Genomic DNA, 27,019 nt, shown 5'->3' on the forward strand with positions numbered 1-27,019 from the left:
TCCTGCTCAGCAGCCTTCAGATGTGGACAATACAGAGTTTCTAAGCTGGCACTGTGGTGAACACTCTAAATTCCATGGTGAGTTATTTACAAGGCAGCTTCCTTCTGTGAAGCAATGCCAAGACAGATGCAGAGATAAAACCAAGGCCTGTGTAAGAACAACAGGTGTGTCTGTCTGTTTGTTGGTAAACACACAGGGGCACACACAGTTCCCTAAACCACAGAACTCATCTGGGACTTATTATTTGGGCCAGGTGTTTCATATTCCAAATTAGAGCCCAACTCAACGGGTGAATATTGAAAAGCTGAAAAACGGGGGTGGCAAATGAACCTTCCTGGCTCTCCACCTATGGGACATGGTGAAAAGCCTTCTCAAAAGTTTATTGTGAGTGGTAGAATCACAAATAATGATAGACCTAGGTTACAAACTGAAGGACGTTATTTACGCATACAATATATCTAATATTGTTGATTCAGCAGAAATCTCTCGGCAATTTTCTGAGAACAGACTGGATTAAATATCCTCCTACAGTTGAAAACATTTTCCCTCTAGTCTCTATTCTTATGGATCAGGCCCTAGAATCCTTGCTGACAGCACCACCGGGTAAGCAGAGGACAGAGGCAATGGGTGGAAGGGTGAGGCCCTTGAGCTTAGGAGATGGACATTGTGTCAGAAGGCAAAGTGAGTGACAGGTAGGTGGAGATGCAGGTCTTTGTTTTTGTTTTCTTTAAAAGCCGATTGTTTAGATTGGTAACGAGGTGAACCAAATCCTTAGGGTGTACAGAGTGAAGGTAAGGTGAGGTGGGAAGCAAGAACGTCCCGGGACCAGAGCTCCCAGGTGCTTTTTTCGTGTTTGTTGTTGTTGTTGTTGTTGTTGTTTATTTTTAAGATTTTGTTTGTCAGAGAGAGAGATAGAGCGAGTGAGTGAGCCCACAAGCAGGGGGAGCACCAGGCAGAGGGAGAAGCACACTTCCACTAAGCAAGGAGCCCGATGTGGGATGGCCCCTGTTGGAAAGCCACAAGATTGGCCTGGTCTCATAAGTACAGGCCTCTGCCTCATGTGCCCCCACTAGGTACCTGTTAAAACCCAGACCCAAAGTTTGCAGCAGGGTGAGGGGTTAAAAACAGAAAGACTACACCTGGAGTGCAGGAGTGAACTGGTGGCTGCGGGGCCCAACAGCTGCCTTTATTTGTGATTCTCCAATGGGGTTTGGGGCCAAGTTCAAGGGTCTGAGATGACCCAAAATAACCAGATGCCGCAGGTTTGAAATCAATGTATTTGCCTTGTTGGTAGCTGGTTTCCTAGGCTCCTGCATTAAATTATACGTTCTCTTAAAGTGTTTCTGAGGGTATGATATAGTGTTCAATAAATTCTTAAAAATGACTACAATTTCAGTATCTCCCACTTTTTTTTTTTCTATAGACATTCAGCCAAAGTAAGAACATTCTCTCACTTTTAGATCCATAGCAGACTTTCACTTAGACATCTAACTAGCCACTCACCCTTTGACTGTTTTCTCTCTTTACTTTCTTCCTTTCAGCAAGTAGACATTGAGTACTTGCATGCAAGGTGCTTTATGGGCTATGGATGTGGACAGTGAGGCCCCAGGGCTTCCTTCCCACCAGAAGGCCAAGGGCCCTGTGTAGCCTCCCCCAGTCTCATGCCTGGCAGTGTTAATGGTGATATTATTCAGGCTGGGTTTTACAGGAATGAACGTGGCACTTATCCCTGACTGTTGTCAATTTCTTTTCCTTCATTTTAAATTTTATTTTTTTAACTTAAATTCAATTAGCCAACATGTAGTATGTCATGAGTGTTGTAAATTTCTTTAGTCCTTTGCTCCTCTCATGTCATAGTTTCACATCTTCATTCTTAGCCCTTTTTCTGGGTTTAAGGAGCAGATGGCCTTTCTTTTCGTCACTTTGCTCAATTTCTTCTGTTGCCCCGATAGCTAACGTACAAGAAAGAGTTTTGGCCATGCACCAGTTTCAGGTGTTCCTCCCCTGGCTCTGACAACACTGCCGCTTCCCAGGGTGTGGGCGCATTGCCCACCTCACAGCCCCAGCAGGCACGCCTGTCAGCACTAGGCACGGGCTTGCAGACTTGCCTCCATGACGCACTCCCTCAACGACTCTGATTCTCTGCCAAACACCCTGTTCCATCTTGCAAGTCTTCCTGTTTGTCCACCATCTAATCTATGGGAGATTGTCAAAATAATTGCATTTCTAGATTTTATAGGAAGAGCATTGATTCATCCTGGAAATGTTAGTGTCATTTAATCCTTTTTCTATTGTTTCATAAATGTTTTCACATTTCTTTGTGATTCCCCACCGTGATTTCCCTTTACCCCTCAACAATCGTGTTCAGTCTTTGTCAGGGAGTCTCTGTGGTACAATGGAAAGGTTGGGCTTTGGGTCTTGCTCCTGACCAGCTGAGAGTTCTTTGGCAAGCTATCCTGCTTTTAATGTTCTCCAGCATAAATGGGGGACAGACGACATTACTTATTTCCAAGATTATGGTGAAGGTTACAGTATGTCAAACTTTGCTGTGGGCTTGGTCCATAAATCTGCTTAATACATGGTAACCAAGGGGCGCCTGGGTGGCTCAGTGGGTTAAGCCGCTGCCTTCGGCTCAGGTCATGATCTCAGGGTCCTGGGATCAAGTCCCGCATCGGGCTCTCTGCTCAGCAGGGAACCTGCTTCCTTCTCTCTCTCTGCCTGCCTCTCCATCTACTTGTGATTTCTCTCTGTCAAATAAATAAATAAAATCTTAAAAAAAAAAATACATGGTAACCAAGATGCTATAGTCAGTATTGCCTCTTCCATGCTCTAAGCAGTTACTTCTAGGCTTACAGTTCCTTCTGGAAACTACACACCAATTCTTTCTGTTAATGTTTACCAAAGGGATTCTTCTGGGCTCAGCTTCTCCTCTTCAGACTTAGCTCTAAAAAGCAAAGCAGCTGTTTGTGTCTCCTGCTGAGGTGCTTTTGTGGAGCAGAGCCTGGCCGGTGGGGTTCTGGGGCACTGCATGAGGCTTATGCCAGTGGGGCGGTTAGGTCCCAAGGTCCCCAGATGGTTGTTTAGTTGGTCTGCCCATTCCAATGATGTGACCCAGCTGCTGACCTCTTGGAAATCCCAGCAGAGGCCAGGCTTCCAGCAACAAGAGGTACTGGCTCTTTTATGAAGAGAAAGGGCTACTGTCAGTGAAAAGCTTTTTCTGTCGAATCTGGGTAATAGAAAAAGTTTGGAAGAGCCAGGGAAAGGAGGAAGGAGGGAAAAGGAAAGCGTGGCCTGAAAACAGAGGCTGTGAAATGTGAATTTCAGCTTGGGACATCGATGGGCACCTCTTATGCTAAAATCGGAACCTAGGAAAGCTAAAAGAACCATTCAGATGTCCTCAGCAATCATATTGAAAACTGGATTTTACAGCATTCAAGATTCCACCTGAGAGAAAGATTTGATTATGCTCAGTTTCTGGATGGGGGCAGCAGGAGGCCGAGCGGTGGGTGAGTGAGGTGGAGTGGGTTGTGCGTGTGTGTGTATTCAGGGTTTCTCCAAAATACTTGGCAATAATAATGCATACATAATAATATGACACTTAGCCAACTAAATTATTTTATTTAACACTCACACCCCATTTCTAGCATTCTTAATAAAGGTCAGTTTTCTTTTCAAGGTATACATTTCATTAGGCCTGTGTACCTCTGTTAAATGGAGTGCTTTTAAAAACAAACAAACAAACAAACAAAAACTTTAGTATCATCCCAAAAAATCCCCCCAAAACAAAACCTTAATATCATCCCATTCTACTTTTTCCCTTTTTCTGATTGTCTACAGTACTGTTCTTCAATGCATACTCCACGGGCCACTTGAATCAGAATCACCCAGGAAATATGTTAAAATTGCAGGTTCCTGGACAACGTTCCACATACAGCGGAGCTGGGATTCCTAGTCGGCTATCACATCAGCACTGTTTATCTCCTCTCTAGTAATATGATCCTTATTTAGTTGGGGCTAGCAAAACACCTATCGACAAACCAAATTTCCCGACTGTCTTTTCCATGGACAGTGTTCTGACCAATCTAATGAAGACAGACATGTTGTAGAGGAATTCCAGGTAGGCACCTTGAAGGGGAGGGAGTGTGCCTTCTCTTTTGCCATTTCTCTCACTGACAGCCTGGAAGTGGACATAAGGGTTCAAGTGCCATCAGCTGTTCTGGCTCATGAGGTAACTCTCTGGATGGGAGCCAGCAATTTAAAATGTTGAAGCAAGAAGAAAGAACCTTGGGTCCCTGTGATGATACTATATCAGATTTGTTCTGTGTTCCTTCAGAGCAAATAAGCTGTTAATGTATTCAGGCAGTTGGAATTATTTTAGAATGTTCTGTTCTATGCAGCTGACCTAATTGCAATTGCTAAATTTACTGATTCAAAATCTTGACAGGGATCTTAGATATCTTCGTTTTTAATGACTACCCCTCAAGACAATTCTTAAACACAGTTGAATTTAGGAGTCACTGCCATGCTATTCAAGGTCCATAAGTAGTTTCACAATTATCTCTTGAACCAACCAGACATAGGAATGGTGTTATTCATAGGAATTGCTCTTATCGTTCAGGGCTTAGTACTCTGACAAATACTGGAGATGGTCCATCAAAGCCTACAGAATGAATATTGTTTTCTGTTTCACCCCTTAATTTTCTTCCTTTAGCTACCAGAGAAAATGTTTCTTTACTAAGGACAGCCTTTAAAAACGCTTGGAAGGTAAATCATTTTCTACTGCTTTGAAAGTCCTAACTATACTACCTCACAGCAACACAGTGAGCAGGAGCTTTGCTGTGACAAGTTTATCAGTGTGGAGTCCCATCCAGAACTTGCTACTGGGGGACAGCAAGAGCTCAGTGATCCTACTTAGTCACTCAGTGATGCTAGCCCCGTGGGGAGTAAATCCAGTTTTAAACACAAAGCAGTTAAATGCTTACTGTAGTGCTTTAATGCTCTATATCTTTATATGGACACACATGTCATTTTATGAACAAAGTAAACTTCCAAGTTCCTGGGCATTAAATGGCCTCCAATATTATCTAATAACTGTGATAATCACCCTCATGAAAAATGCCAGTTATTGGGACATCTGAGTGGCTCAGTCATTAAGCATCTGCCTTTGTCTCAGGTCATGATCCTAGGGTCCTGGGATTGAGTCCTACATCTGGCTCCCTGCTCAGTGGGGAGGCTGCTTCTCCTTTTCCTGCTCCCACTGTTGTGCTCTCGCTCTCTCTCTGTCAAATAAATAAAATCTTTAAAAAAAAAATGCCAGTTATCTGGATGAAAAGTTAGAGGTCTTTCATTTAGAACTGTGGTGCCAGGGAATCAGGGATGAGGCATGTTAATGATCTACGGGATTCTCACCAAGATTTTTGGAAATAACCCACCTCCTGCTTTAAGACATTGATTATCCAATTTTAGTATATGTGCTGCCGAAGCGAGGTGGCTCAGTGGGTTAAGCCGCTGCCTTCGGCTCAGGTCATGATCTCAGGGTCCTGGGATCGGCCCCCCATTGGGCTCTCTGCTCAGCAGGGAGCCTGCTTCCTCCTCTCTCTCTTCCTGCTTGTGATCTCGCTCTGTCAAATAAATAAATAAAATCTTTAAAAAGAAACCCCATTAAAAAAAAAAGACATTGATTATCCAATGTTTCTAAAAGGGTGTAAAAAATCCAGCTCTTTGCTTGAATTTCCATATTCCCTAGGACACTGAATCTGTCAACTTATCCAAGTAATTATCTTTTCTTTCTTCACTGTGAGTACTGGAATATGCTACTGAGTGTCAGAGATTTCATAATTGTTATCATAGGGCAATGCTTGAAGATAAAGTGGTTGCTAAATTCTTACCTATACAAAGCAGGAACACTGAAGTTAAAAAATAAATAAATAAATAAAAGGGAGGGGGTGTCCCTCGTTGGCTCAGTGGGAGGAGTGTGTGACTTGATCTCAGGGTAATGAGTTTGAGCCCTATTTTGAATGTAGAGATTTCTTTCTTTCTTTCTTTCTTTTTAAGATTTTATTTATTTATTTGTCTGAGAGAGAGAGAGAGAGAGAGAGTGAGCACAAGCAGAGTTGCAGGCAGATGTAGAGGGAGAAGCAGGCTCCCTGCTGAGCAAAGAACCCTATGTGGGACTCGATCCCAGGATGCTGGGATCATGACCTGAGCTGAAGGCAGCGGCTTAACCAACTGAGCCACCCAGGTGTCCCATGGGTGTAGAGATTACTTAAAAAAATAAAACTTAAAAATAAAAAAAAAGAACAACTAAACTTCCCAAGCTTGGGTTTTCTTCCCTGATAAAACAGAGATAAAAATAGTACTTTTACATCAAACTAGTAAAGAATAAGTAAGATAACACATTTAAAGTTCCGAGCACCGTGCCAAAACAGAGTAAGTGCTCAGTAAGCATTAGCTGTAATTGGTAAATTCTCATTCTAGTAAATGTTTCAGCTTCATGGTGTGTAAAACATCTGTGAAACTTTATTAAATACATTCTCTTAAACCTCTTCTCTGAAGTTTTTAATAAGGGAAAACCAAAATTATCTTCCTTGAAAAAGATATTTTCCAGATCCTGCTTCTAACATTTCCAAAATTAATAACAGAACGGTGACCTAAGATTACCTATCTTCCTGGGAGAACATGGGAATAATTTTGGGAAGAGTTAGTGTTACATCATTTCATTCATTCAAATTCTACTGGAAAGAATAGAAACTCTACTGTGTCACTGGGATGCAGAAAGATGGCAGCACCTAGTGGGAGGGGCCTATCAGGGTAGTACTCGCTGGGGTAAAGAGTAGGTCCTGGAATTCTCCCTGCTTCCTCCTTTACTCTGGGAGTATATAACCAAAATCTAAGAAGATTCTCTGGTCTCTGGCCAGCTGCCAACTCCCTAAGCTGCCCAGCAAAGGACTGGGCCTCAGTTCATATTACTGATGAAGAGCCTCAGTATGGCCTTGAGCTCACAAGGAACATTAGATAACCAAAGATCACAACAGCAACCAAAGAACTGGACAAGCCATAGTGGATGAAGTTACATTGATGAACTAGAATGCAAATTTAAAATAAGCATGATACATAGTCCCTAAGAAATAAAGGAGGCTAATTGTAACATGAAGCAAGAACTAGTACTTACAAACAAAAAATTAGAAAAATAGTTAAGTATGAAAAACATGATCTAAAATAAAAACGCAACAGGAGAGATAAGTAGCACAATGTATATAACCAATAAATTAATAAGAAGCTGGGTAAAACAGGTCAAAAACTCTACCCACAACATTATGGATAAATAAAGACAAGCCTTACAGCATCGTGATTTTAAAAATGTGAACTCTCCATCCAGATGCACAGGTTCAAATATCACCTCTGCCACTTACTGGCTGAATGATCCTGAGCAAGTTACTTAATTATAACCATTTTCTCATGTGTAAAATGGATAGAGTAATAGGACCTACCCTATAGGATTTATAGTGAAGATTGAATTAACTTATGCAAAATGGACAGAAGATGCTACATAAGTATAAATTATGATGATGATTATTAAGGGGTAAGACATACAAAAAAATTTTAAGTATAGGAGAGAAGCATATTCAATTAATAAGAATACTTGAAGAGAAAAAACAGTTAGGTGGAAAAAAGAAAATGTTTGAAGAAAAGCCTGTGAGTATTCCAGAATGAAGGAAAGATGAACTGTATCTGAGTGATGGAGTTCATAGAGAGCTAAACAAAATGGATGAGAAAAAAAATTATACATAAAGGGGCATCTGGGTGGCTCACTTGGTTAAGCATTTGCCTTCAGCTCAGGATCCTGGGATTGAGTTCCCTGCTCAGCTCCCTGCATCAGGCTCCCTGCTCAGCAAAGAGCCTGCTTCTCCCTGTCTGCCACTTCCCTGGCTTGTGCTCTCTCTCTCCCTCAGTTTTTTTTTTTTTTTTTAAACCATATGTTTTAAAAAAACTATATGTAGATGCATTATGATAAAATTTAAGGCCAAAGAAAGAAATTATAAACGCTTCCAGAAAGAACAGAACACCTTCAAAAAGAAGAAGATTAACTGATGTCAGACATCTCCACAATAACACTGGAAACAAAGTACTATTTCAAGGTGTTGAAATAAGAAAGCTGAGAAAGTAAAATTTTATTTCCAGGAAGACTATTATTTAAATATGATGAAGCAAGAACAATGATGTCAGGCATTCAAGGCTCAGAAAGATTGTATTTAAAGGCCAACTTTGAAAAGACTATTGGAGGAAATCACTCAAAGGAAAAAAAAAAGAAATTAATCTAAACAGTCACCATAAGATATAGGGGAATAATGTGAATAAATAACTTATTAAATAATTTATAAGAAAAGAAATGTGTGTATGTGTGCATGTGTGCACACGTTTGATAATCCAAAGTGAAAACCAGGTAGCAGCCACAAAGCATGTGTGTGTGGTTTAGCTGGGAAGCAGGTAAAGAAAAGAGGGAGCTGACAGAGATCTAGAGTCCTTGCCTTGATCATAAGAAAAATAAAAATTTTGATGACTATGGGTCTTAGTTAAGTTAGACATATTGAGTATATAATATTCTTACAAACAAAAAAATAATATAGAGTAGAAGTTGGGAAAGGGAAAAAAATAAAAGAGACACATCCTTTTCTTCTCCATCATGTTAAATGCCTACTTCCTTTATTCTTAATTTCACCAGGCACAAGTTGCCAACCTCATTAGGAGTTAATAACTGGTCACACACTCAATTTGCTTTTTCCCTTGTTGCTGCAAAAGGCAGATAAAATGAGGCTAAATTATGTACCAATAGACCTAAAACCTCATTAATTCAGAGCTACACTTTGTATTCCTTGACACTACTGACAGGATGGGTTAAGGCTTAATTCTGCATGAATTTAAGAACACTAGTAGTGTATTCAAGATTACAAGAGAGGATATTTAAATTACTTGAGACAATCATTTTAAAGATCCCAAATACTTCTAAAGCAGTCATTTACGCATACCCATTAACTTGCAAATACGCTAAGGTAAATAAGTCATTCTTATGTATTCATTAATCTGTCCTCAAAAGAATTCTTTCAGTAAGTATTTCATGCTCACGTTTCTGTTATTAAAATAATAAATGCTTATTGTCAGTCTGGAGAAGCAAAACATTTGAATTTTTCTTAAATTAAGATAAAAGCTCTTTCGCCTCTTCTGATCTGAATTAATGAGTTACATTTCTATTGTAAAGAGAAATCTAGCATTAAATCTTTACTAGGTGCAACGTAACACTCTAGCTGACCTTGTGTTAACCTTATTTGACAGCATAGACTCTGTAATAAGAAACCGACTTCCATGGTGATTCTAGTTCTCAGAGTAAACAGTATCCAGATTTTTTTTTTCTTTCTATTTATCAGGAGGGTGTTTTCAGACAAGATAAATGGTGCACAATCAAGTAACAGATTCCATTTTAAAACTAAATGCAACACTTATTTCTTTGGCGGGTTACTAAATTATCTCTTTTTTTTCCTGTGGCAGATGAAGGCTGATTTTACTGAGTACTGATCTAGGTAATTGCCATGGTCACAGCGTACACACAAAAGAGGGGAAGGTTTATTTCTTGGTCTCTACCTGGACAGATAGCTTCGATGAGCTCCTTCTGGCCTGAAGCAACTCTTTGGGGCACTGGGCGCTTCCTCGCCCTGGCCCTGGGGGTCCCAGCCTGGTCAGCTGGGAGCTCCTGGTGGACTTCTTCAACCCTCAGCTAGTGAGGTGTTGCATGAGAATCCAGCTATTCTTGGACATGCTCCCCTTCACCACTAAGTATAGGCTGTGATACAGGTGACTGCCAATCTTAATTTTGCAGTGACTTCTGAGCAGCTGGTGGAGAGTTCACCCTCTCCTCATCCAGATAACTTTCTCGGACATTCGAGCACCACCAGTACCCTTTGGCTTACCTATACCCAGACAGATGGCTGTCCTTTTCTGGCATCAAGCCCAGGAATGGGCGGTCACAGGCTTGCACATGGTTAGCTTCCAGATCTGCCAACCGGATTTGGTACTGACTATTTCACTGGTCTTACTGGAGTCCAATCAGAGCCTCTTCTTGCCATAACAGCTGATGCTGGAGGCCAGCCTCTTCTAAAGAGCCTCTTCCCAGACATATTCACAGCTGGCACCACAGAGCAAGAAGACAAGTAAGTTATCTGATTTTTTTTTCCCTTAAAAATCACATTATCTTTTTTCTTTTTAAGAAAGAATTCTATTACATTGTTCAAGATAGCAGAATGAAGTGAAAAAATGTACTTTATTTTAATCCTCCTGTTAATATTTCGTAAGAATATTTTACTTTTAGTAAAAATGGACTCTCCTTTTAGAATCATAAGCAGTATTTTTCCCCTCCTGAATATTCTTCCACAACAGAAGTTTTAGTGACTATCAAATACTTCACCATATGGAAGTTTTACAATTTATTTAATCAGTCTTTGAATTTTGGACACTTTGCTAGCTGTGCAACTTCTCTTTTTCTCATCTGTACAATGAAATCAATAATAATGCCAACTTTAAGGGTTGTCAGGAGAATTTAAGGTATTAACACATGCAAAGTGTTCAGAAGCATGCTGACTGATATTCCTCTTCTAGACCATGACCACCATCAAGGCAAAGATCTTCTCTGCCTTTTTCAGTTTTGTATCTCGAGGGTCGAATATCAATTTGGCATGTAGGAGATGTTCAATAAATGTGAATAGTAGTGTTAGTCTTGGTAGTACTGGAGGTAGAATTAAATTCTCAATAAATAGTTGTTGAACAAAGTAATTAACATCCTTTTACTGATATACTGATAGAGAACTACTTTAAACAACTAATACACTAGGAAATCTATATTAAGTTTCAGAATAAGACATTTTGTTTTTAAATGCAAAGACCTTTTCATTGTCATGTGGAAATTTAGTGAGGTTAAATTTACAGTCATTGGAGTAGCATTTTCCAACTCTGAAGCTGTTTGGTAATTAAATAAGTTTGTTGTGGCACCTGGGTGGCTCAGTGGGTTAAAGCCTCCGCCTTTGGCTCGTGTCGTGATCCCAGGGTTCTGGAATTGGCCCTGAATAGGGCTCTCTGCTCAGCAGAGAGCCTGCTTCCTCTTCTCTCTCTGCCTATCTCTCTGCCTGCTTGTGATCTCTGTCTGTTGGATAAATAAACAAAAAAAAACTTAAAAAAAAATTAGTTTGTTAAACCTTGGGTTAAACAGAAGTAAAGAGTTATCTTTACCAGAGGATATCTCTAAACTTCTAATAAGCTACTACACAATGAGAATTTTTAAGAAGGGATGTAGTAGGTGGTGTTTATCAAATTAATTTGGTCACATAACTTTTTTCATGGAGCATTTTCTAATTCAAGCGTTGTACTGAACACAGTTTGTGAATTCAAAGACACTGCTTTTGAAACATGGGTATCTACTTAATAAACAGGAAGGCATACAGGAAGCCACCTAGAGAGAGGAAACGGACAGACCCAAGATGGATGTTACACTAAACAGTTTACATTTACCATGTCATTGATTTTGCTGCTCAACCAAAGCAGGTGTTAATGTTCTAGGTCCCTCGAATTAGACTTCTCAGGCCCCTTTGTGGGTGATTCCATGTGACCAACTGCTATTAATGTGATGTGATTGGAAGGATATGTGTCAGTTTGAAGTCTGGCATGCGAATGCCCACGTGGCAGGGTCCTTTTCCTCTGCCATGGTGACCTGCAGTGTAATAGCCAGCCGTTCTCCATCTGTCTGGGTTCCTGAGTAAAGTAAAGGGAAAGGACCATCTCACATGGGCAATTGCATTTCTCTCAAGAGAGAAATAAGCCTCTGTTACTTTCCGCTGAGATTTGTGGGGTTATTTTTTATTGCAGCATAACTCAGTTCATCCTGACTGATAGAGAATCTTATTTAATCTAGACTACAAATGTCCAAGACAGCCAGTATTGTTGTATGTGTAATTGATATGAAAATGGAGACTTTGGGAGGCTAAATAATTTATGTCCAAACTTACACTGCCAGCATTTGAACTATCTCATTCCAAAGCCCATTGTATTTCCGCTTTATTACGGTGACTAACAAAAAAAATTTTTTTTTGAAGTGGAACTCATTAGACTTCCTAAGTACTTAGAGAGTAGTAGGTTGTAGAAAAATATTTATTGAACAGTGTTGCTCATGTCCTTGAACTACTCTTGAAGTGATACCATGCAGTTGGGAGTCCTTTATTGGGCTGGCTAAGTCTACTTCTAGAGGCCAACAAGAAGGCTGACAGTAAAATTTCCTTTGGGGTTTACAGGAATTTCAGCTTTACGGTAATTTCAAATCCAGGGATTAAAAAAAGCCAAACCAAAACAGAGCAGCTTAAATTGTGCAAAAACGAATTTTTGAGTCCCACTTTTTTTTTTTAAGATTTTATTTATCTATTTATTTGACAGAGAGAAACAGTAAGAGAGGGAATACAAGCAAGGGGAGAGGGAGAGGGAGAAGCAGTCTTCTCGCTGAGCAGGGAGCCTGACATGGGGCTTGATCCCAGGACCCTGATAATGAACTGAGCCCAAGGCAGTTGTTTAACCAACTGAGCCACCAAGGCACCCCTCAGAGTCCCATTTTTATCAGTCTCAAAATACTTTAGATATAACTTTTCTAAACCCTGACATTATGAAAATTGTTTCACTCATATTTTGCAAGTAAGTACTTTAGTTTTTCTATCAAAGCAGGGAGATGGAGATAATATCCATCAACATTTTAGTAATTTGGTAAATCATATAGGAATTATAGTTTCAAATTATAGCATTTCAATTATAGCATTCAAATTTGAGAAGAAATTAGCTGCCCCTAATTTTTCAACTTCTATTCATTCCTTTGTGTCACTTGACAAATAATTGTTAGGGGCACTATGCTAAGCACTGGAGGTGGGCAAGACATAAAATAGGCAAAAATCTCTGCTTTCTTGGATCTTATATTTTAGGAGGACAGATAATGGCAAGATAAAATATGGATAGGTAGATGGTGAGAAGCACTATGGAGAAAAACTAAGCAGAGAGAGATAGATACAGCTTGTTCATGAGTGTTGGGGAAAAAGATGTAATTTACATAGTATGGCCTTGGAGGGTCTTACTGAGAAGGGAATTTCAATAAAGCCTCAAAGAAGAAGAAATAGCCCATCACTTGACCATGTGTAGGAAGCAATTCCAGGATTATGGAATAGCAAGAGTAATGGCCCTGAGGCAGAAGTTGGTATCCTATAGTCAAGAACAATCAGGAAGTCAGTGTGACTATACTAAAGTGAAGGCAAGGATTTTTGTCTGCCTCGTTCACCATGAATCCCCACCCTAGCATTAGCATTATGCCTGATACGTAGTAGGCACTCCATAAACGTATACTGAATAAATGAACCTATCAATGGGCAAAGGGAATAAATGGGAGGCCAAAGGAGATTCAATTTTTATCGTATGTATGCATGTGCATACACTTTTTTTCAAAAAAAGAATTAAAGCAAACATGACTGGTTGTTAACAGCAATCAATTCTGAGTTGTGAGAAAGTACATTGCATCTAACTTGTTAAATGTCTATTTTTAAATTTCTAAAATTACAATAACACACAGCAAACAAATAAAAAAAAGACACTTAAAATCTCACATCCCACAAAAGAAATGGGCCCTATAAGGCTTCGTATTTTCATTTGCTCTCTCCTGTTAAACGACCCACCTCTGAGACAATTGCTGTTTTGTCCATTTGACAACTGTGAAAACTGAAGCTCAGAGACATTAAGTGAGTTGACCAAGGCCATATACAACTGGAAAAAAAAGAGCTGAAATTGGCATATAGATTTTTTGGCTCTGATTCCAGTGCTTTTTTCCTTTTTTTAATACCATCCTAGATATAAGATGTATATAAAAACAGGCTTTGCTACAAAGATAAACTAAGAAAGATATTTAACCACGCATGTAGTGAATAAGTAGTAAGAAAAACAAATCTGTGTAAAATTTTAATATGATGTAATGCTATTAATATTTGTTCTTAAAGCAGTCATTATCAATTTAGACCTTATGGTTATTCTACACCTATTTCGTCTTTACTTCTACACATCTAATTGATGTAAATACTACTCACCCACTTCCCAGCCTTCTAAACACATACTACAGACTTCTTCTCTAAGTTATTGTAGTACTAAAGCCCTATTTCTGGGTTACACAGGGATACTGTACGGAACCAAAGAAACAGTTCTAATCCAGTCTGGTTAGCCTGCCCCATATACACAGGGCAGTCCTAATGAAAATCAGAATTATACTTTGTAGTTGTTTATTTAAATATATTTTGACAGAACAAAATGTGGATTGTTTTTGTTTTTTAACTTGCAAGGGCTTGGCAATTCAGTGGTGGCTAAGATGTGGGTTGAGATGAAAAGGAAAAATATCCCATTTATTAAGAACGAGGATTGGAATGGAATAGTTAAAAATCGGCAAAACATAAAAGGTCAGTGATTTCAATGATGCCCTAGAAATTGTATGTATAAGCAGATCAATGCAAATTAAAACAAACATTATAACTTATTAGAAGGATCTGATGTTTTAACGTAAAACATTGACTGACTGGATTGTGGATTGTAATGGTTTTCTACTTTCCCCTTTGAGTTCCATGGACTCTCTAGTCCCTGCATTTGAGAAAATGCAAAACACTCTCGCAGGCAAAGAGGGGCAGTCTCCCTCTGCTTCTTTTGCTAAGACAATAATTGAGTTAGATAGACATAGCTGCGGTCACTTTGGGAGGGCACCACCCATGGATTCTGAAGAAAGAAATGTCAATCCCCAAGAAACCACTTTACTTCACACATCCTTTATGGCCAGGAGTACTAATATCCCTGAGCCAAAGCTGACCTGGTTGTCCTCGGCCAAAATAATATTCTTCGTTGAATATACCTGTGATAGGGTTTTTTAAACCACTTTTAAATTTAAAGCAAAATTTAAAAGTTTCTCTGAGAGCCAGGTTTTAGGACTGAAAGTCAGGAGACAGAAGCTGGAGATCCAGTATTGCTACTAACTGGCTCTGTGATTTGGGACAAGTCATTCTGGCTCTTCCAGCTGAACAACTGCTATGGTGTCTGTTGGCTCTAGTTCCACTGTAATTTATGACTTAAGGAAGATTCTCCAGTGAGGTAAGACTGGAAAGAGTTCATCATACTCTCTCCCCAACCGAGTATTTTAAGTTTTTAATCAGAAAGTTATTTTTTAGGGATGCCTGGGTAGCTCAGTCAGTTAAGTATCTGACTCTGGATCTCAGCTCAGGTCTTGATCCCAAGGTCATGAGTTCAAGCCCAGAGTCATGAGTTCAAGCCCTGGGTTGGGCTCCACACTGGACTCTGCATTGGGTGTGGAGCCTACTTAAAAAAAAAAAAAAGAAAGAGAGAGGAAGTTATTTTTAACATATGTTATTGGTTATTTCGTATGAGGTAAGTATGTTTCTCAAAGGGGGGAAAAGATGATTTTTATGGGATCGTCAAGCACTATTTCTAATATTGTAATTGATTAAAAAAAAACAACAACTGGATGACTGAATCCTGTTGTTAACTAACAACTAATAGCAATTAGCAAAAGTTGGTTTTAGTATTGCTTTCTTTAGTTAGCACCTATGTTAACTGAAGCCTTAGTCACAAGTTTGGTCCCTGTATAGACCATTAAATTATGTACAAAGATCTCCATTTCTAATTTGTTGTCTTGGGAGGATAGTTTGCTAATCATGGGAAGTACACTGACTGAATGAAAAGATGGCTCGGGATAGCCTATCATCTTAACCGGTCAAAGCACTTTTCCACCTTATAATCATCTTGGTGCTGACATTTACATCCCAGAGACATCAAAAGTTCAAATTAATCTGTTAAGCAGAAAGTCTCAAATGAGGATCAGTGAGTTGAAATAAACATATTTACTCTTGAGATTTTTTTTTTTAAAGCCCCCACACTTCTGAAAGCGTTTTGAGATATCATTTAGATTGGAAAGTCACCTGATTAAAGGATGGTCCTTAGCTCCCAAGCTGTGTCCTGTAGAAAGATCATTAATTCTGTAAAAAAGCAAACAGTTGGCATGTTTTGGGGGGATCTGCGCTATCACTGCCTGATCTGGAGGGAGGAAGCTCTAACACTATACAGTGCTCTTTTTTTTGTATGAAAGTATTCACCCTTCATTTCTTTGATTAGGACTAAGTTGGATTTTAAACATTAATACAGACTTCTTATTGCTTTTCCTTTTTGGGGGGTTCGTATTTTACAGAAGTTATATGAAGATATTTATTCTTAAAAATTGCATTTCAGGGGGCGCCTGGGTGGCTCAGTGGGTTAAGCCACTGCCTTCGGCTCAGGTCATGATCTCAGGGTCCTGGGATCGAGTCCCGCATCGGGCTCTCTGCTCGGCAGGGAGCCTGCTTCCTCCTCTCTGTCTCTGCCTGCCTCTCTGCCCACTTGTAATCTCTCTCTGTCAAATAAATAAATAAAATCTTTAAAAAAAAATTGCATTTCATATGAGAAAAACCACACATACGTGATATCTAGACTACTTGAACCAACTATATTTTCTATCTCCCTTTCAATTTTTTGATTGAATTGATTTTGATTTGATTTTATTGATAACTTTTTCTTCCCAGGTCCCAAAGTCATGCAGAGAGCTCCCTTTCTATTTTTTCCCTTACTTATTCAACTTTAGGCTTCTTTTCAGTAAAATATACCTCCATATCACTTATCTTCACTCTTCATTCTTCCTATTAATTTGGATCTCCTTTCCTCATGAACTTGAAAGCCCTAATTTGGAGTTTATTCCTGAAAAAGAATTCTAGTTGGTAAAGGTAAGATTCTCTTTTCAAAGAGACTTGAGAAATAAAGGTCATTCCTTTACTTTTATATACAGAGAAAATAGTTTTATAGCATTTGAAAAATACAACTATTAATAGATTTTGGATAGTAAAAAATTTTAGAAGAAATCTGACCAAAACGACACACAATGTAAATAACACAAGGGTCTTCAAATAGCATTGTCTTCATCAAAGCAAGGTTCTAATGATCTAATGCCTGTTGAGAAGCCTTTGTTTATTTGTTTTTCTTTATATGGGGCTGGGAGAGGGTGTCTGGCAAAGGAAAAAAGGAAGCTAGAAATGTAAAATAACTGTTGAAGCTTTTCCAGGAACTATCTTTTGCACCTCACAAGATGACATCTCCACCTAGTGAGGCTTTAAGGATCTTACAGCAACTCCTAGAAATATTTTAGTTTGAACTTTTCAGACTAATATGTTTTAACACAATTTCAGCTAGTTTGACCTTAAACACATGTAGTTAGAATTAATTACTGAGAATTGAGATGACTTTGACATAAAAATAAATAATGTGGGTAATCTCAGGAGAAATGAAAGAGCAGTCATTAATAGTAATCAACATGCTAGAGCTTGCCATATTTGCAGTTCTTGAGGTAGAGAATTGACATGTTAAAAAACAAACAAACAAACAAACAAAAAACCCAGCCAAGTAGTTATATTCTGTGTCTGGATTTTCTGGTTGGTTATTACTATTATTATTATTTTTTATATAGGCATATAGTCTATATACATGAGATTGGTGGTGTTCATGAACTGAAGGACAGACAGTTTAGGAAGGTATTTGTTAAGCTTCTACTTAACATGCTCTGGGCATTATACCACTTGTTTCTGGACACATTTTGAGACCATATAGCATAGTGATTATGTCTGCAGGGTTTACAGTGAAAATACACTTACTTGCTGTATGAACTTGAACAAACTAACTTAAACTATCTGTCTGGGTATCTCCATCTGACACATGCAGGTACATGGGGCAAGTACCTTTGTCAACGTTATTATGAGAATTACATGAACTAATATGTGCAAATACCTTATAGTTGTTTCTGGAACATAACAAGTGTTCAATATTTGTTAACATTATTTATCATTAATGCTTCCAATCCCTGGGACACCTGGGTGGCTCAGTCGGTTAAGCCGCTGCTTTCTGCTCAGCTCAGGGTCCTGGGATGGAGCCCTGTATTAGGGTTCTTGCTGGACGGGGAGCGTCCTTTTCTTTCTGACTGCTGCTGCTACCCCTGCTTGTGCTCTCTCTCTCTCTCTCTCTGACAAATACACAAATATAAATCTTTAAAAAAAAAAAAAATCCTCCCAATCCCCATTATGTCACGACCAGAAAATGGTAACATGGATTTGAGTCCAGATCCGGTAGACTCCCAAGTCCTTGCTAATTCCTACTACGAGAAGAGGGATAAAAAGCACACAAGCATGTCTTGTTAACAAAATTTAAGACATTTGTTAGTGTCTTGAACATAGGGAGACAAACTAAAATCACTAGTTAATGTGGAAGAAAGCACCTTGACATTGGGTATTTGGGCATCTAGGTCTTTGTGTAACCCAGTGGATTATTCTGGCTATCAAGTCCCTCATTTGTGAAAGCAGAAGCTACGAGATGGAGGTTCTTTCCAGTCCTATTATTCTATTAGTCAACAGACTAAGTTCCTAAAGCCGTTTTTATTTTCTTTGCCATTTAAACTCATGCAATATCTTCAAAGGAAGCAAAATTCAAGGCGTGTATGTAGAATAACGCACAACCGTACCTGTGAAAGTTGGTTTTACATAAGCATAATACCTGGTTCTTCAGCTCCAACACTGTCATTTCTCCCCCAAACTGATTAGGGGTGGAATCAGGCCTATTACTAAGTCTCCCGATTTAGTCCATTCTCCTAGGCATTTAAACCATTTAACTTTCATGTGTCTAGTCGTATTTGCAAATCCGCCTGTTCAGCCTCATAGCTCCCCATCCTCCATCTGCCGTTATTAAAAAATGGTGTAAACTAGGAGTTTAAGACTTGAAAACTCCGTCAAAAGAGAAGAATCATGACAGTGTATCCATATTTTCCCCGAAGTAAAAGAAGTATGTCAAAATCGTAGCCTTCGTTTTGAACACCTTAACAAACACCTTAACAGAATTTTAACACCTTAACAGAATTCTTAACACCTTAACAAAAAATTCTTTCGACATCATTACAGGGACGACCACCCCCTAAAACTTGCTCTCCTAATTCCAATTGGTTAAAGTGCTTGTCGCTCCAAGCGCTTTTAGTCCCCTCAGAGAGCCTCATTCAGATGAAAACCGTGGTCCCTCCCACTCTCCCCTCCCTGACTCCTCCCCGGGGCTGGTCACTGATTGGTTGAGGTTCCACTCCTCGTGGGGAGGTCTAGACCACTGCGCGCAGTGCCTGCTGGGAGACAAACCTAGGCGCGAGGACCGCGCGAGCTCCTCCGCGTGGGCTCCCCTCCCCCTGCGGCGACCTCCGCTCTGACCGACTGGTCCCCGAAACGGTGGCGGCGGTTTGTGGTCGTTGGTCCCAGGGATTTAGGACCAACATTTGAAGGCCAGAAGGGGTGAGGAGGGGATGGGGACAGCGGGGTCACTGCCAAACCGCTGGTAACGGCTGGAGACCCTGCCTCCCAGCCGCAAAAGGCCCCGCCCGACACACTGTCAGCCAGATGCGCAGTGGGGACCCACGCCCCGCTGGAGGCGGTGTCTGCCGGATTCGCCCTTCTCATTCCCCTGCCCCGTCGAGCCTCGGGAGAGCTAGTGTCAGAGGCTTGGCTTCCTGGCCCTAGGGGGCATCTTTGACTGGATAACTCCCGCTGTCACCCTTTGCGCCGCGTGGTACGAGGCGTCTGGCTTCCAGTTCCCCGGGCCGTCGGGGGGCCCCTCGGCGGCTCCCTCCGCCCCCCCGGTGCCCTTCCCTTTCTGCCTTATTTCCGCTCTCCCCCGCCGCCTTCCGGCTGCTTCCCACCTGCTGCCCTCCATGTTCTACTAACCCCGCGTCCCTCGACCGCCACACGTCAAGGGTGTCCGGCCGTTGTCGCGCTCGCGCGTTCCCCTCTAGAGGCTTTGGGACGACGTCCGGGGCGTCCCGACTGCTGGGTGAGATTTGGCAATCCGGTCGTTTTCACGGAGTTCTGGGGATGAGCCTCGAACTTTACTCTGCCTTTGACTCTTTCTCTTTATTCTCCAAGTGCTCTCTTGTGTGTAGGGGTTTGAACAGCGAAAGGTTGCGGGTGTGTGGGCAAGATAACTGACCCCCTACTACCCCCCCTGCCCCCCGACTCGCGCCGCAGGCCGCCACGGACGGTAATACTCCCAATAGTATCATCTGTGTTTCCTAACGTCAAGTAGTTTCAATTACAAACTTTTTAGCGTCTTTTCTTTGGAGTCCTGGAAGGACCACGAAACCTGGAGGCCAGAGATCCGGGGTTTAATCGTGGCGTTGATGCGAATTCTGAGATCCTTGGGAAGCCAGGACCAGTGAATTGGGGCACCAGTTTCCTCCTCTGTGAATTTTGTTAATGTTGAAGTTTTTTTTTAAGCTCTCCTTTTCTATTCTTGACAAGTAATTTATAGCCTTTATAATATACGATGATTGTAATACAGGCCGATATTGCTGATGGAATATCGGGAGGAGCTTTTCAAGACTCGGCTTCTCTTTACAGATCTGTTCCACTTTGTGCTTGAGAATGGCGTCAGAGTCAGGAAGCAGGATATGTTGAGTGTATAATACACTAATATATAAGTAACATACCCACTGTTGGTAGGATTTTCCTTACATGAATAATAGGAAGATATTTTCATTTCAAGAATCACTACAATGTATAGTTGCGCATTTGGACAAACTTCAGTTCAGAGGTTTTCAGAATTAAAGCTCTTCAGCTGTAATGATTGACTTCTTTCCAGGGTACATATCTAAAGGTTTCTTCTTAAAAATTTTTTTTTTTTTTTGCACCTATATGCCATAATAGACATAAAGATCTGTTAGTGCTGCAATTAGCAGCGCCTTAATTTCTGTTTAAGGCGCTGCTTATTTGCTAATTTTCACTTTAGAGGGTGGAGTATTGGACTTGAGCATTATTACCAAAGATTATAATCCATATCAACGTCTGGAATATACATGTGTAATATTGGATGTATTATGAGTTAACAATTATAAGAATATGCTGAATTTATGGACTGAAATTAAGCCTCATATTTTTAATGCTGTCATTTTTGTTTTTAGGAAACAGACATGTTTTAAGGAGGGTTTGTAACTATAAATGAAATAATTGTAAAATCTGTCCGGATTTGTATATTAATGCTGCGTTGTGTCTTATTTTATTTTACTATCTTATCATTGGTAAAGCAAAAAAAAAAAAAAAAAAGAAAGAAAATGTGATCTCTATGTTCAAACTGTCACATTTTGGATGAAAGCTTTTAGAAAAACTTATGTAAGGAATAGCAGTGTATTAGGTAGTGGCATACAAGGATTTTGGTTGTATTGTGGATATCTTTATCCTAAATTCCGAGAATTTTGTGTTCAACACAGTATTTAAAAAATTTATTGTTAATTATAAATTAAAAACTGTACTGCCCTCCACAGTATTACTAAAAGTTGTGAAACACCCAGTGCCAACGCTTTTTATACATTATATATTTAACTTCTAGAAATAAAAATGTGTCCTCATATTTTAATAAAAATAACTTAAAATGGAATTGAATTGATCCATCTATACCTTTTTACTCTGAAATACTGTTAGACTTCTAAATCCATACACTTTTGAGTAATCCTTCTCAGTTTCCAACCATGTGGAAAATAGTGCAGTCTGTTAATAAAATGAGATGCCAGTAAAAAACTTTCATTGACTTGGCCTCCGTGGTCTAAGCATACCATACTCAATTGAACTAACAAATCAGGAATTTAATACCACGTAATTTAAGGAATGCCATAAAGATCTAATGTGATTTCTATAAAAGCATTTTGATACCTTAAAAATTAATGTTTTCTTCACTATTGTATTCACATTTTAAAAATCATAGTAAAATTTATAAAATGTTCACTTTCACTTGATAAATTTTTACCGTAATTCATAAAATGAAGTTTCAACTTAAGTAGTTTAAATGCGGCTGACACAGATTTCTTTAGATAAATGATTAATTTTCATGTATATTTTGCTAAAATAGTGCTAGGTTTTTTTTTTTTTGGTTAATATCTATTTTGAAAGGCAGTATGAATTTGAAAATTTATATTTTTGTCAACTTATTAAGGATGCTTAAAATTAATGAGGATAAAGTTAGCAGTTAAAGCTAAAGGCTTGATTTGAACCGTTAGTTGAATACCTATCCTGTGATTGGTTATGCCATTTGGCTGTCTACTTTATAGCTCAGAGGATTTTTTTCTTTAACTTTTCTTCTAATTTTACTTTTGAAACTGAGCTGGGGAGGAATCTTTAAAAGTTCAAAATTCAGGAAAAAAATTTATCCATGAAAACTAGAGTTTATATGTGATATAATAACTTTTATAACAACTTTTAATCTGCTGTCCCCACTTTTTTTTTTTTTTTTTTTTTGCTGTTTATGTCAAGAACCTCCTTCCTTTACTCAGATTCCTTGGTTCAGCAAGACTAATTGAGCCTAGAAGCTTCAATTGGTATGTCAGTTTGGTTATGATATATAGGACTGCTATGCTTTCTTGGAATTTTGGTAATTCTCAGATTGATTCTGGAATATTTTACAATAAATATAAAGACATGGTATGCCTGTTTTAGATTTGATTTTTAATTCTCTTGTTCTTAAATTCTGGCTTTTTTTAGAAATGTATTTTGTTAAATTAAGTATGGTATTAAAGTTAGATATTTTTAGATTTTTGCTTTAGCTATGTGTATATATTACTTGTGTTGTGGAGGCTTTAGGATAAAGCATATATTCCTTTCTTTTTTAAAAAAAATTATTTGGGAGAGAGGGAGAGCAGAGTGAGAGAGAGAGAGAGAGTGCACACACACCAAAGTTGAGGGGAGGAGAAGGAGAAGCAGACACCCCACCGAGCTCAAAACTCAGTCCCAGAACCCAGGGATCATGACCTGAGCCAAAGGCAGACATTAACTGAGCCACCCAGGTGCCCCTTTCTAAAGAGAGGGTGAGACCAAAAAAAAAAAAAAAAAGGTGAGATTAGTGACTTTCCTGTATGTCTTATACTTATGTAATTTTAAGTTTTTAAGATATTTTGGTTGAGATTTCTTTAAATGTATGAAGTCCAGCATAGTTTTCTAGTTGTTATCTATTTAAAAGAGTCTTTAATGTGTAGACTGAGCAATTTCAACATGACACCCTAGATATCTTTAAAAATACAACTTTAGAGACATGAATTGACCCAAAATATATATCTGTAAGTAATTGCTGGGGTGGGTTTTATTGCACACATCAGCCATTTAGAGTAAGCTATGAGTTACAGAAAAACAAAACAAAACTGTGTATTAATTAAATTCTCCATCTTGGGTAGAATGGAAGCAGAAGGTATATTTACCAGTTGTTTTTATAGCAGTAAATAGATATGTAAGGTAGCATATTAAACTAGTGGCATTTTTAAAAATATATAAATCTCATATTTGCCTCTTCTCCACATTGTATCAGTGTAATGTCTTTAGTGTAATGGACCAGCGTAGTGTCCCACGGGGTGGGCCATCTTTTTTTTTTTTTTTTTTTAAAGACTTTGTTTATTTGTTAGACAAAGATCACAAGTAGGCAGAGAGGCAGGCAGAGAGAGGAGGAAGCAGGCTCCCCGTGGAGCAGAGAGCCCGATGCGGGGCTCGATCCCAGGACACTGGGATCATGACCTGAGCTGAAGGCAGAGGCTTTAACCCACTGAGCCACCCAGGTGCCCCGGGGTGGGCCATCTTAAGTTTATAAATTTCTGAAGGTTTGAGCCACAGGTCTTTTCCGTTACTAGTTTTGTGACCTTAAGCAAGTCTAATATTCTCTTAGTAGAAAATCTTCAAGGATGGTATAATGTCAAAACCTGGTAAAAACAATCTTAAATGGAGAAAGGTAGCTTTATTATTTTTTAAAAAATGTTTCTTCAGAATATTACATATACTTGTTCTTCAAATGTAAACACATTTTTAAAATGGATCAAGCTAAAGGCTTGATTTGAACTGTTACTTGAATAATCAGTCTCATTACAAGGATGACAGAATGTCGACTATTTAAAAAGACAGTGTAGAAGGTGCCTGAGTGGCTCAGTGTGTTAAGCCTCTGCCTTTGGCTCAGGTCATGATCTCAGGGTTCTGGGATAGAGGCCCGCATCAGCGCTCTGCTCAGCAGGGAGTCAGTCCCCCTCCCCCCCACCCCTTTGCCTGCCTCTCTGCCTACTTGTGATCTCTTTCTCTCTCTCTGTGTCAAGTAAATAAATAACATAAAAAAAAAGTGTAGAATCATTTTTCACTGGCCCAACCAGTACAGTTTTTAAATATTTTCTGATTATATTTGGAAAGATTGTTTTTAATTAAGCATGAAAATAAGAAAGTTAGTCTTGGGGGTGCCTGGATGGCTTAGTCGGTTAAGTGTCTGACTCTGGATTTCAGGTCATGATTTTGGGGCCATGCTGGTTGTGGCACCTGCTTAGGATTCTCTGTCTCCTTCTCCCTCTCTTCTCTCCTGCCTCTCACTCTCTCTTTATAAAAAAGTTATGTCTTGGAAAAGGAGGTTAAGTTAGGCCATATCGTAGATGGGACACAAGTGGGTAAAAGGTCAGAGGGGAAGTTAAGAAGAAATTGTGGGTTGAATCTAATATGATGGAATTCAGTATGGCTTTAAAATCCAATTACTTTGACATAGGCCAAGAAAGATTTGGGTATTTTGTTGACAGTATGCTTGATTTGAAAATCAATGCCATGCAGCTATATAGAACACTAACACATCTTTCTCTGTAATTTTGGCCACTATGCTTTTAAAGAAAAAAGAGTCAGGATAGTGTGGGAACATGAAACTGTTTGTATAAAGAGTAGTTAAGGCAGCATTTTCTAAATAATTTTATAGAAAGTTAATAGAAGTAGTAAGGTCGTGTAGGGTGGAAGGAAGTAGGGTATTGTATTGAAATAGGAGTTATAGCTGAAAGATTTGTTTTAACTGAAAGTTTTCATGGCCTTAAATACGCTGATTTTCATTGTGATACTCTTAAAAGAGTGGTATAGTGATTCTCAGATGTATTTAGGTATGGAACACATTTTTGAGGCCTGTTAATTGCTCCTGGAATAGTATTCTAAGGGATACCATTTTAGGAAATGTTGGGTTTAAGGAACTGATAATATTTACAAGACCAGTGCTCTAACCCCTGAGCTATGGAGCCTTCCCCCTTGGAAACTGATAATATTTAGCTTGAAGAAAAGGAAAATCATTTTTCAAATGCAGTTCCATGAAAGAGGCATGTTCAATTTGGCCAGAAGGGTAATATGAAGATCTATATGTGAAGATCTATATGTGAAAGTTACAAGGAAGAAATTCTGATCTATTATAAGGAGGAAATTTTCTTCAAGAGTTAACCAAAGTTAAATTGTTTTAAAGAACAGTGAGTTTTCTATAAGAATTCAAGAATAAAATAGGTGACTGCTTTGCCCTAACTTTGTAAAGAGATGCAAACATCAGGTGGGTGATAGAATGAGATGATTTTTAGGATCTCTAAAAAATCTGACATTATTTATTAGAGTTTTTCCAAAAGGTTTTTTTTGTTGACTTTTCCCCCCTCTAAGTTAATACGGTTTTTTTTTTTTAATGGTATAGTTTTTCAAGAGGCATGAGTAACTGAATAGTTGTTACAGTTGTATTTTAAAAAAAAAGATTGATGTGAAAAAAATTTGGATTTAGATACTGGTTTTGCAATTTATATGATTTCAGGCGAATCACATCACTTTTCAGAGATCTCAGATTATTAAATATCTAAAATGGAGGTAGTCTAAAGTAGGGCTTGGAGCCCAACATTTAGGCAGACAGGTCTCTGGTTTGAGTATCTTCCCTACCAATTTGCGGGTACTATAACTTTATCTTAGTCTCAGTTTATTTTTGAAATAAAATAGAATAATACCTCACAGAGTAATGAAATGATGTTTATAAAGTGTCTGTCATGCAGGGTATATAAGGTGCTAAATAAATGAATGCAGAAATAAACATAAAATGGAATTTCCTAGATTAGGAATGTAAAGGTAAATGTTGTAAAGTAACCCGTGAAAGATCTCCTGACCAAGCACAGAATTCAGGTCTTCTCTCACCCAAGTCTATTATTTCTAATTAAATTGCAGTATCCCATCCTTTCTGTCTTATTCACTGAATGGTAATCACATACCAGGGAGTGTACCTGGTGGTAGAGATTTGGAAATGAAAGACTAGACTCTGGCTATTTGGCAAAATTTAGGGGAGAGGGGGGTAGAAGGGATTGACAGACCAGCACTCTCAGATGGGTTCTGTGATGATAGTACAAATTGAGGAATACTTACTTAGAATTGAGACGGGAGGGTCACGGGGTGGTTTTCCTGAAGGATATTAGGAATGGGAAAGGCAGAGAGAGTGAGAAAGGACTGTGGGAACAGGCTATACAAAGGCTGGTATGTGAGAACTTGGCACATTTGACAAATTGCGAAAAGGTAAGTATTGTTGTTCACATATATTAAGAAATGAAATTGGAGAAGTAGACTGGGCCAGATTATGAAAGGACTTTTAAAAGTGACCTTTTCTTTTTCTTTCTTTCTTTTTTAAAGATTTATTTATTTATTGCAGTGAGGGGAAGGAGGAGAGGAAAAGGGAGAGATTCAAGCAAGACTCTTCCCTGAGCGCAGAGCCCCCAGATGCTGTGCTTGATCTCAGGACTCTGAGATCAGACCTGAGCTGAAACCAAAGTTGAATGCTTAATTGACTGTGACACCTAGGCAACACTATGGCTTTTTAAAGAGTTTAGATTTTATAGTTAAGGAAGAGTGGAAACCCTCAAAAAGGCTTCTTGCTTTTAATACAAGTAGTACATGTTTTTGGCAATCACAGAAAAGTGAAAATTAGAGTACTCTGACTCCTCATTCCTACTTACCAATGATAATTACTGTTTAAATGTCTTGTAAATATTTCTAAAATTTTTTTATGCTTCTACAAACGTGTGAATGTA

General features: G+C 39.0%; 1 protein-coding gene across 7 annotated transcripts in view; it reads left to right on the plus strand.

Moving 5' to 3' along the window:
* The window catches only part of LOC122889482 (probable RNA-binding protein 46), an 88,109-nt gene that overhangs the window by 16,128 nt on the left and 44,962 nt on the right, over positions 1-27,019 (plus strand). Inside the window, exon 1 of one of the 7 annotated variants that reach the window (XM_044224659.1) lies at positions 10,130-10,202. The exons of 5 other annotated variants lie outside the window; for them this stretch is intronic. The gene's annotated coding sequence lies outside the window, so the exon portion shown is untranslated. Of the gene's footprint in view, positions 1-10,129; positions 10,203-19,866; positions 19,993-27,019 lie in introns of those variants that run through there. One more of the 7 variants, XM_044224658.1, reaches the window with a different exon arrangement.

This window comes from Neovison vison, chromosome 11, assembly GCF_020171115.1.
Source record: "Neovison vison isolate M4711 chromosome 11, ASM_NN_V1, whole genome shotgun sequence".
In the NCBI taxonomy this organism is placed as follows: Eukaryota; Metazoa; Chordata; class Mammalia; order Carnivora; family Mustelidae; genus Neogale; species Neogale vison.